Source organism: Benincasa hispida, chromosome 6 (assembly GCF_027475165.1).
Source record: "Benincasa hispida cultivar pf3 chromosome 6, pf3_genome.v1.1, whole genome shotgun sequence".
In the NCBI taxonomy this organism is placed as follows: domain Eukaryota; kingdom Viridiplantae; phylum Streptophyta; class Magnoliopsida; order Cucurbitales; family Cucurbitaceae; genus Benincasa; species Benincasa hispida.
The window spans coordinates 14,525,077-14,538,010 of record NC_143483.1 but is presented as its reverse complement, the minus strand read 5'-3'; positions in this window follow the sequence as shown (position 1 = coordinate 14,538,010).

The window sequence follows — 12,934 nt, the reverse complement described above, 5'->3', positions numbered from 1 at the left end:
CTTGCAATGGAAGTCAAATGATGTTTGGTTTGACCTAAGGGTCTTAAAATTAAAAGTTGTCTTTAAGAGCAATCAAGTATATGACTTTCTTTAATACAAAGTTGCTCCTAAATATAGAGAATTCCTTAATGAAAAGTCGAAACTAAAAATATATATATATAATTTGAATTTTTTAATAATTAGGATAGTGTGAATTCTAACTCGAAAATTGAGGTTATATCATTAAAAAAAAAATTTTGTAATGATGTTTCGTTCTTACTATTTTTTTCAAATAAAAATTGAAACCTTGCTAGAAGACCGTTTTTTAAATTATTTTATTAGGATTCAGCTCAACCGATTAGTAGCATATTTGAGAGTTATTTCAAGATGATTAAAATGTTTTTTTAAAAAGAGAAATTCTTATAAATAAAAAAAATCCAAAAAATATTAACACTTTATAGCAAAAAGTTTCAAAAGTGTTTTGTACTTTTGGAACTTTTTGATATAAAGTGTAAATATTTTTAAATATTTTTTTATATTTAAAAAGGCACTTTTCAAAATAACTAAAAAAATGATTTTAATAATTCAAAATCAATTTTAATAGTATAAAAATGTGATTTAAAAATGTAAAATTAAATATTAAATCAATTTTGAAAGATTAAGGGGTGTTTGACACATGGATATGGAATTAGGGGGTTTGACATTAACCCATTTTGGTCCATTGGAACAAAATTCTTGGGATCAAAAAATCAAACTCATGGGTTTTGGAATGTTTTTTTTAATAAATGCCATAGGTTTGAGAAAATTTTTCTTCATCGTCTTTCTCTTGTCAATGGTTGTTGATCGCCATTGGTAACAACTATCGGCCGACTTTCATGATCTACTCTTGGCAACCAATAGTCTTAATCGTTGATGACCAATCGCCTTAATCGTCAATGAGTAGTCATTTAGATTGTCAAAGACCGATTGTCTTAATCCTCAATTGAATGTCTGGGACCGACTATTGGCCGTTAACGACCAGCTTAATCGTCGACAATTGACCATCTTCACTGATAGCGAGTGACCGTCTTGATCGTCGATTACCGACTGTTATGACTATTAACAAATATTTGATGACCAAATATCGTGACCTTCGACGACTGATTGTCATGATCATCGGTGATCGATCGACCTTTATGATCGTTGACAACCGACCTATCGTCATAACCATCAACGACCGACTGACCATCTTGATCGTCGACAATTGATCAATTTCCGCACCATTGTCAATTGACCATTGTGATTGTGTTCGATCGATGCATATTTGTCGGTGATAGTCAGTAATTGATGTCAACATGTCACTTGTGACCTTTGCCCGTTGTCAATTTTCTTTCCCTCCATTTCCCTTTCTTCCTTATTTTCCTATTGGATTTCTCATGATATTCCCCTTCGTTATTGTCACAAAAAAAAATAAATAAATAAAAGCAATCTCCCTTAATCTAGATTTTTCTCCTTGCTAAATCATAGTGTCGATTATGCTAGTCATGGATAGTTGAATGTTCTTAGTCGATCGCTGCCCACTACCAATCACCAGGGTTTTATTTTTGTTTTTTTCCTCTCTCCCCCCTTCTTACTTGACACACTCAAAAACAAGAAATGGACTTTTGCATCTAGGAGTCCTAAAGGTTGAAGTGTTGTATCAATCATGCTATATATGGGTCATCAAATTCTCTTCACCGGCCAATGCACACCTACCATCGATGGTCAAAATTGGCAATTATCGACAAATTTTTTCTTTCCTCCATCTTTTTCTCTCTTTTCCCTTCAACTTCTCCTTCTTCAATTCCCTGCAAAAAAAAAAAAAAACAAAAAACAAAAAACAAAAAAACAAAACAAAAAAAAACAAACAAACAAACAAAGTGATTGACGGATTCAAAATACTATTAAGTGTGAACCTCAAAAGTAAAGTATATTACATGATTACAAGAAAAAAAAGGGATAATTTAGGGATTAAAGCAGAATTATATGTGTTAGCATACTAAATTTCAAATTTACTACTTTGTTATCAAAATATAAATTTATTATTTGAGAAGCGATAAATTAGAAATTTAAAAACGAACTAAATTTGTTATAAAACTTAATTTCAAATTTTTGTTAGTTTGTTACTAAAAAATAATTTTTTTAATGAAAATAACTAAATCATTGTCATTCCTAAATTGTTGTCATGGAAATTAATAGACCAAATGAATTAATCTAGGATTACAAAGATGAAGCTAATATAAATTTTATTTTAAAATAGATGGATTAAAATTTTCTTTCAAAGTTATCATAGAAATCAATCCAAACACACTAGAGATTATATAGTTCACAAAACAATCACTAAAATCATAAGAAAGAAAAAAAGATCAGATTACCCAAACTCATGCCTTCATGCCAAACACAGAACTTCAAAAACCCAGACTTTCAAACTCTGTATCCCACAAACAGGTATTTGTGATTCTCAAGCTTCAGAACGTCCTCAGATAAGCTCCCAGGCATTTCATTCCCAGACTTTTTCAGGTTGGTCCAAAAAATTTCCTCAACCCAATTTATATACATCCACAATTCCTCATTTTGAAGACGTTTAAGTGGGAGAAGTTGATTTTTTTTTTTTTTTTTTTGAAAATGAAGTTGATCTTTTCTTACCTTTTTTAGTTTTTATCTTTTTGTTTGTTACAAATTGGGGCTGTGGGAATTTGAATAACAAACCCTTTTATTCTTAGTATATATACATACCAGTCGAACTAAGCTCTTCTTGGCTCTTACCTTTTTATTTTCACTTTATCATTCAAATTAATATAAATAACAAGAAAGATGTAATGCTTTTTTTCCATTCTTTTCCTAACAAGTAGCTTGTCTTTTGTTTTATTTTTCAGTTAATTAACACTGAAGCTTTTTCTAAACAATAAAAAAAAAAAACTAAATAAAAAAAAAGATTGTAGTGTGATGTTTTTGGGATATTTTAGAGAGGAGGACAGAAGCTTCTTAGGTTTGGTTGGAAGATGATGAATAAATATAATTTTATATCTGAAATTTTAAAAGTATTTTCGATAACAAAATATTTTTTGTTACACTATATTCAAAAATCAAAAGTAATTTTATTAATTATAGATATGGTTATCCTTTCTTATTTTTGAATTATTTATTTATTAAATGTTTCCTTAAAAATAGATTTTAAATTGATAAAGAATTTTCTTTTTATTTATTCATATTTTTGAAAAATACTATGGATAACATATTGAACACGCTTTTAACTTAACAATTTGTTCAAATGTTTTCGTCAAAAAGAATAATTTTGTTAAAAAAATCCTTTTGTTGTGTAAGTGATTTCGAACATGTTCTTATTAATTACATTTTAGTTTTGAATGAATGAACAAATTACCATGTACTATTGAAATGGATGAAATCAACTTTTATAATTTTCTATTTCCTCTCCAATCACACTCACATTTGACAATAAAGTAAATAATATAGGGTCGTTTTCTTCTTAAATGTATGTTTAATGTTGTACTCAAATGTATATGATCAAAAGATGGGGGAGCCATCAAGTAGAAATATGCTACTATGCTTCTATTAATGCCCAAAACTATTGGAATACGACCAAAATCCTATATTGGTGAAATAAGGAGATGATCGTGGATTTATAAGGGAGGAAAACTATCTCCATTACTATGAGGCCTTTTGAGGTGAAAAAAAAAAAGATCATGAAGGTTTAAGTGGACAATATCATACCTTTGTGGAGGGACTACAAGCATAATGTAATTCAAATTCAATAAAGAAGACTAACCATTAAGTTAATCAAAATATGTTGTACTATCTCATTCTCATTTGCAAAGTAAATCACGTTAAAATGCCATAATTTTGATGCAATTAAAGCATGTATAATAGTTTCAGACTGTCAAGCCTTTCATATTGATAACTGGTAGAAATACAAGTTATTATAGCTCAAATAAGTAAAACAATGAGAGAATGTGATGGCAAAATAAGCAATATCATGTTCGAAAGCGCTAAACTGATAGGAATTGTGATCGCAAGCGCTCATTGCATAAACATAGTTTATTTACTTATTTTATGCAAGAACAATGTGATAGCGCAAGTGAAATTGTGATCCAAAGAAACAAGGCGTCAGCGCGCTTGAAGATTGTGATCGAAATTCATGCGATCGAATGCGATCGTGAGAAGTTTTTTAAAAAGGTGGCAGCATAAAGACTGCGCATCAAGGTGACAACATAACAAATCATGATGGGACGGAAAGCTGATAATGGTCAAATTGAATTTATTTGACAAGCCGTTAGAAGCCACACTATAGCAAGTATACTCAACTTTTGGTGACCATTAATCGGCGCATCAGAGCAGGAGAATTAATGTTGCCCATCATTGCAAACATTAGCAAGATAGGCTGCTTCACCTTGAGTGCTATAAATACCGAAGGGCACCAGTATAAAAGGGGGTTACAGAGCTTAGCGAAATAGAGAATTAATTAGTTAGTATGTTCACGCACATACTCATACATATACTTAGAGAACGGAGAAGAGCAAGGAGACGAGGAAGCCGAGAGATCATTCCCAGACAAATCGAGAGATTGCCGGAAAGTGATACAAGGGAGAGAGGGCCAACACTTGCAAGAGAAAGAATACACATCTAGAACAGAGTTGGAGTGAAAAAGAACAGTGTAAAAGGCCATCCACTTCATTTGTTTACCACCGCAATAGAATCAAAGAGTCTATCACATATTTACTTAGTAGCCGTTCTGTTCGACCCTGGACTTACAAGGAAACCTAAGAAGGCTTATACTTGGGTCTTGTTAGGAAAACTTGCATGAACACCGCAAACTCACACCACATAATATATCACAATTACACACACCACATATCCATCAAGAAAACGCAATGCCTACGTTTCTCTTGTATTTCTAACTAATCCATTAACCAACATTCAAATTCTCCAACCAAAAAAGAAGGAAAAAAATTTGTGGTCACTTTAAAAATTGAATCGATTTAAGAAGAAAGCTTTCTACTGAAATCTGGCAAGTTATTAGCAGGTAAAACCAATCGTAATTCAATTTATTTGCTTCATGAAAAATTTCCAATTTGAATGACTTTCTACTTCTCAATATTTTGTTTGTCGCTAATGAAAATTTTCACTTTCCAACTCTCAAAGAAATAGAATAAAAAGGCCCTTTAAAGTACTAACAAGCCACTTTACACCATGATTCAATTAGTCTTTAAAGTAGAATAATTAGTCTAAGTCCGAGTAACCAGCAACCTCAAGGTTACTACTTCCATATGTGAGCATGTGATCTTTAGTGCCTTGTAAATATCTTAAAACCTTCTTTCTAACTCTTCAATGAAATAGTTCGAGATTTGATGGATAACGACCCAACATTCCGACCACAAAGCTTATATACGGCTCAATATAGGTCTGAGCATAACGCCCAACTAAAGAAGCATAAAGGATATTATCCATTTCTTTTCCTCCAAATCATTCTTGGGACATTGAAATAAATTGAAATTGTCCCCTTTTTGGATGGAAATTGGACTAGGTGTATATGATTCCATCTTAAATCTTTTTGGAACTTTATTGATGTAAGCCTTTTGAGACAACCCAAAATTCCTTATGATCTATTCCAATCACATAGGAAACTTCACTCATATCCTTCATCTCAAAGTTGCTAGAAAGGTAATCCTTACCATCATGCAGTAACCTACAATCATTAGCAGTAAGAGGAATATCATCTACATACAACACAAGGATTGGGAGGAGAAAATATATTTTGATTTAACATTAAAACATAAACAGAACCTAAAGTTAAAATAAGTAAAAAAAAAAAAAAAACCTGATATTAATATGAAACCATATAGGAGATTGTTGATTTTGTATATTATATTTAATAATCAGGATTTATAATTAGCCTTTTACAAAGGTGAATAAATAAAGACCAAGAAAGCAAGAAAAAAAATACAAAAAGGGAAAATACTATAAAGGAAAATACTAATTAGGAATAAACTCTAATTTACGTTAACACCCTCTCTCAAACTCAAGGTGATAGGATGGTGAAAGACCCAAGTTTGTGAAGAAAAACTTCTGAATCAAAACAGTAGATCTGGATCGGAAACAAAAACTCATGAAAAACGAAACGACGAAGAACTTTTGAACTAGAAATAGAGACCCATGACCAAAATATTTAAAAATGAAAGAAATGACCCATAACTGAAACACAGAGGATGAACCCACAAATGAAAATAGTTGAAACAACTAAATAGGTGAACCGGACTAATTAAACCAAACCAAACTAAAATCGGTTAGACTAAAATGAATTAATGTGAAATCCGTATCTCAATTTCCCTACTTAAGCAGGTAATTAAGGGAATTAATTAAGTATGAGTTAAATCAATGTTGAAGAGAAAGAAATTTCTAAGTGTTGAATAGATTTTCTTTGAGTAGCTTTGAGTTAAGCCTTAATTAGAGAAATTTGGCTAAGTATAAAGCCAAAAGAAACCATACGTGTGGTGTTAGGAAACATTAAACACATGAGATGAGGTTGAGTAAGTAGAGTTTAAAAGAGACTAAGCATTAAACCGAAGGCAACCATGCGTTTGTGAAGTAGGACGCATGTTGACTGAAGCATTGACAAGAGGCGTTGTTAAGAGTTGCTCATGCGTTGAGGCAATTGTGTAGCAAAGAAGTGATGCTACACGATGATGTAAGCAATCACGTAGCAAATGCGCGAAGCTAAGCAATGAGGTAGGCGATCGTGTAGCAAATGTGCGAAGCTAAGCGATGAGGCAGACGATCGTATAGCAAAGGTACGGAGCTCAGCGATGCGCTAGACGATCGTAAAGATGCGAGCGGTGTTGAGAAGTGACGTGCTAGATGATCGAACTATACGATAGGCAAAGACACTACACGATCAGTGTAAGCACTAGACGATAAGGTGCCAGTGCTAAACGATAGGTGTGCCAACTAAGCGATAGGCTATGCGTGAGATTGCTAAGAGCGGGATCGTTTACTAAATGATTGAGCTACACAATAAGGCGTAGTGCTAAGCGATAGACAATTACAATGAGAGATTCATTAAACGATGGAGCTAAGCGATGAAGTGCAAAGCTACACGATGGACTAAACGATGAAGCGGTATTGAGGCTTACGTTACGTAAGACGATTGAGCTCATCTGAACAAATGGCTATACCGAGAGGTGGTTAGACTTAAGTTAGTAGCAGCTAGACGAATTAAGTTTCATGCAAAGGAAGTCTTATGCATGAGGAAGACAACTCAAGTAGGTGTGTGGAATGAGAGTAGGTGAATGGTAAGGAAGTAGGTGGTGGCAAAACATGGTGCAAACACTTCAAGAGTAGAAGGTGTCTTGCATTGGAGGCTTGGTAAAGATGAGAATGATCATTTCCTTTAGCCTATAAATACTACCACAAGAGGTCTCTTCAGTACATAACTCAAAATCCTCTTGAAAAAAACATTAGGAAGAGTGTTTAAGAGCAGTTTCGGAGATAACCATGCGTTGACCATGAAGTTCCAAGAGGAGAAGATGTTGTTAGACAGTGAAGTCTGGAAGTGGCATCAACTTGAGACGAGGATTTCTCCCAGAGTCCTCGTGTGTTTGGAGTGATTCTAAAGGCACCTAAAAGCTCTGAGAGTCTAATTTTCATGATAGGGCTGCTAGAGAAGAAGCTCCAAGTAATTGGGCTGAAGAGTGAAGAAAAGATGGAGGGGTCGAGCTGTCGAGTAAGCTTGGGCCAGTCTTAATGTTTTGAACATTCCGGCCAAACCACGAGAAGTTCTAAGCTAAGATTTTAATGTAAGCTTCTTGAGACAGTTTAGAGCATTTTTGTAGAAGGAAATATCTTGAGATAGGCTTGGAACTATGAGTAATCTGAGCTTTCAATTAAATCTGGATCTTAAGGGTTCGAAATGGAGCCTGAGGTGATCAAGGAACTCTTAGAAAGAAAGGTTCCTATCCTTACCAAGATGAGTGGTATTCCTTTAAGTCTAAAGCATATCTTTTAGAGTAAATTGTTTATGTTTATGTTATGAATGAATAAATAGCATGTGAATGAGAATATATGATCGGTATGGTCAAGGGGTCAATAGACCTAGTTCTTGAGCCGATTGGAACCTCACGGGATGGTCAGGGGACCGAGAGGTCTAGGTTCTAAGCCTGTAGGAGGAACCTCATATGGGATGGTCAAAGGGCCGACGAACCTAGCTTCTGAACCCATGAGCGGGGAGCTATGTGCACATAGGGAATAAAAGGAGAACGCAAAAGAGCAAGCGTTTATGATTAGTAACAGGTAACCTACCGTGCGTGTAGATAGAAGTTGAGACAGACTCATTCAAAGCTAAGGTTTGAGTTTTAACCTCGTATTTATGATATGCTTGTTATTTATGAGTTGAAATAGACTCTAGATGTTGCTTACCACTCACTGAGCTTTGTGAAGCTCATTTTGTTATTTCATGTTTTTCTTCCCAGGTAATGAAAGGTGAGGAGTTCCAAGGTGCTGCTAAGGTCAAGGTCTGCCACAAGCCACAATCACATTTCCGGGGCTTTAGAATTATTGATGTAAAATTTGTAGTTAAGTCTTGGAGTTGTATAAACATTACATTGTAGTAATAAAATGGGTCTGCTTAATCAATTGTTGTTTATCTTCTTTACTTAAAGTTTACTGAGTGTATTAAAGGGGTTCAGATGGGCAGTAGGTATTACAAAAGGGTGATATATGCAGTCCCTCATGCCTCTCCTCAAGCTCAGTAGGCGGGTTCGGGGCAGGGTGTGACAACTTGGTATCAGAGTATAAGTTTCTAGGAAAGTTGAAGAATTAGTTGATACCAGTTTGGTATCAAAACATAAGTTCTTGTAAACAAAAGGGTTGAGTTTAGAAAACCTGAGGTTTGAGTTCGGTAAAACCGGAGGGAAGTGTGGTAGAGTAAATATTTAAAGAGAAATCTAAGAAGTTGGTCAAAGTGAGACTAAGAAGAATAGCGGAAGTGGCATGACCTAGCAGGCAACCGGAGCTGAAACTCACAACACTACCTGAAGATCTACTGAGAAAGGTAAGTATGAATTTAAGTTATTCTCATTTAGAGTTTGAGATTGAAAAGTTATTGTAGATAGTTTTGTTCAACGATTAGCTAAGAGATGGCTAGAAGAAGTATCGTTGACAAACTAAGAAGATAATATCAGAGTAACGCAGTGGAAGCGTGATAATAGACAAGGTTATAAGAGTTTACAACAGTGGTTGTTCTGAAACCTTAGACCGAAGTAAGTACGAGTAAATTTTGAGGACGAAATTTTCTTAAAGGGGGAGGAATTGTGAAACCCGGATCTCAATTTTCCTACTTAAGCAGGTAATTAAGGGAATTAATTAAGTATGAGTTAAATTCTATGTTGAAGAAAAGGAAATTTCTAAGTGTTGAATAGATTTTCTTTAAGTAGCTTTGAGTTAAGCCTTAATTAGTGAAATTTGGCTAAGTGTAAAGCCAAAACAAACCATGCGTGTGGTATTAGGAATTATTAAACGCATGAGATGAGGTTGAGTAAGTAGAGGTTTAAAAGAGATTAAGCATTAAACCAAAGGTAACCATGCATTTGTGAAGTAGGACGCATGTTGGCCAAAACATTGGTAAGAGGCGTTGCGAACAGTTGCTCATGCATTAAGGCTGCGTGAGCGAGGGCGGAGAAAGTGAGAGAAGCTTGAGCACAAGGCACTGGGCAGATGATCGTATAGAAGTAAGCAATACTACACGATGAGGTAGGTGATCGTGTAGCAAAGGAGTGGCGCTACACGATGAGGTAGGTGATCACATAGCAAATGCGTGAAGCTAAGTGATGAGGTAGGCGATCGTGTAGAAAATGCGCAAAGCTAAGCGATGAAGTAGGCACTCGTATAGCAAAGGCGCAGAGTTCAACGATGTGCTAGATGATCGTAAAGATGCGCACGATGTTGAGAAGTGACGTGCTAGACGATCAAGCTATACGATAGACAAAGACACTACACGATCAGTGTAAGCGCTAGACGATAAGGCGTCAGCGCTAAACGATAGGCATGACAGCTAAGCGATAGGCTATGTGCGAGATTGTGGAGAGCAAGATCGTTGAGAGTGGGATCGTTTACTAAACAATTGAGCTACACGATCAGGCATAATGCTAAGTAATAGACGATTACAGCGAGAAATTCATTAAACGATGGAGTTAAGCGATGAAGTGCAAGAGCTAGATGATGGACTAAACGATGAAGCGGTGCCGAGGCTTGCATTACGCAAAACTGATGAGCTCGTCTGGAGAAATGGCTATACCGAGAGGTGGTTAGACTTGAGTTAGTAGGAGCTGGATGAATTAAGTTTCATGCAAAGGAAGTCTTATGCATGAGGAAGACAACTCAAGCAGGTGTGTGGCATGAGAGTAGGTGAATGGCAAGAAAGTAGGTGGTGGCAAAACTTAAGAAAATCGGAATCGAGATTTCCATGAGCAGCGGAACAAGACTATTCCAAATTACAATCATGAATGAACATATATTTACAGTCGACTTTAAAACAAGCGGTTATACAAATAATTCCAGAAATTATAGCATGAACAAAACAAATGCATAAAGAGATCAAACTCTACGCACAAATGAGGATGCGTCTCTACGCTCCGATGCGCACGAATGCTCGAACAACAACAGCCTCGAACACCTAATCTACACGACCGCAACACCATAGCAACACAGCATGAACACTTTGCACTCGGTCACAAACTCCTCAATGATCGCCTCAGTCACGAACTCCGTTGCAACACGAACAGCCTCCATAGCACCACAAACGGCCTCCAGCAAACCTCGATGGTGTCGAGTTGAGTCTGACACCACCAACAAGGTGACCTTGGTATTCTCGATGTGAGAATCTAGAGGGTGGACTCTGTTTGGACTTGGTATGAGGTAGAGGAACAGAAGAAACAACGATCGCGTACACGACTGGGCAAGTGGGAGATGGCAGAGACCTATCGTATAGGTCGATGCCCAATCGTTTAGATAAAGCTAAGCGATCGTCTAGCAAAAGCTATGCGATCGTTTAGTCTATCGTTTAGCTTGGTTTGTCGCCTACAGACACTACACGATCGTTTACCTTGGGCCAGCGATCGTCTAGCAAAACTATGCGTTCGTTTAGTAAACACTGCACGAGTGTTTAGCTCTACTCTTTATGATTGTTTAGCTCGCCCAGCCATCATTTAGTAAATCCGGATTTATTTGACAACTTCGTGAGTTTCTTTTTCGCCGAGAGAAAACTCAAAACTTTTTCAATCATTTTGTAAAACCTTCTTTTCAAAATAGGAAAACCACTTTCCTTTTAAACTCACGGTTACCATGATCCAATAACCACCCACTACTTTGGTTATTTAAAAGAAAAAGAATTAATTATCCATTAATTAATATTATTATAAACATAAATGATAACCAACTTATCATACTATATTTATAACCTATAGTTTTAATATTTCATCTCATGAAACATATAAACCATAGTTCTTTTTCTATTTCATGGTACTTAATGTAAATCTCATTTACATCAATCCCCCACTAGATGTATCTCATACATCATACCGATTATATCATATATAATCAAAATACCTCTTGTCAATTTGAACATTTCAAATCAACACCAAGAACTAATCCTCAACTGAATCAAAGCTACTAAGGGGACCTCATAGACCTATAGCTCGAAGCTCCAACGGTACGTGAATAACTGACTAAACTCTTTAGTCACGGGATCCACAATCCGTTAACTGCCAGCCACTCCACTAAAGACCGATAGTTGAACTCTCCTTACCACAGATATATTATGTGTTCATCTTAACCAATCAGCAGTGCGACAACCTTTCACAGATCGCTCGGAAGTACAGTTGGGCTAATAACTGTTATGCCCCTGTAGTTACATCTGTCTCCTTAAGTACCATTGATCCCTCTAATGAACATAAGTCATAGTCCTACTATGACTGAGTCTTTTCTTCCAAAGAGAAGTTGTGGCCACCATGTTCAAGCCCCAGAATCAACCCTTAAGAGAGCAATCTCTCTACTTATCCGTGCTTTGGGAAAGGAGTGAATTCCATCTTGTGGATTGAGTTCCCAGCTCCCAGATCAGACAAGTCCCCAAAAAGGTAGGCATGTTGAGTTGGCAATCTGGTCACTCTCACCCACACTAATCAAAGGACCGCCCTCAAAGGCAGAAGTTCCTAAAACACTCAGGATTGAGGTCGTGTCACCTATGGTCGTTTAGGTGATATGCAAGTCTCTAGTATCAACGACATTATATAAAGAGTCTAGTCATCTCGTGGTTCAGGTCTTATACAAACTCTTTGTATAGGACACCCCCATTCCACATCTTCACATGAATAGTCAGGATCTACCATCTGTAGTAGTTTACAACACTTGCAAACCTCTACAAAGCGGGTCGTATCCGTAGTGTCACCAGGATTAAGTATCCCACCATAATCCTTATACTATAGACCGATTTAGGTTATCACTTAAGGCATGATCCACTTGTATATCAGTTGTACATGCCTAAGTTCACATAAGATAACCAAGAAGCTTTGTTTATTGGATCTGAATAAATGTTAGAGTTAAATAATACTTATTTTATTCATTGAACAATGTGTATCTTAATAAACAACGAGATTCCGAGAGAATTAGGACACCAATCTCAACAAAAACATGGTGCAAACACTTCAAGAGTAGGAGGTGTCTTGCATTGGAGGCTTGGTAAAGAGGAGAAGGATCATTTTCTTTAGCCTATAAATACCACCACAAGAGGTCTCTTCAGTACATAAGTCGAAATCCTCTTGAAAAAAAACATTAGGAAGAGTGTTTAAGAGAAATTTCGGAGATAAGCATGCTTTGACCATGAGTTCCAAGAGGAGAAGATGTTGTCGGACAGTGAAGTCTGGAAGTAGCA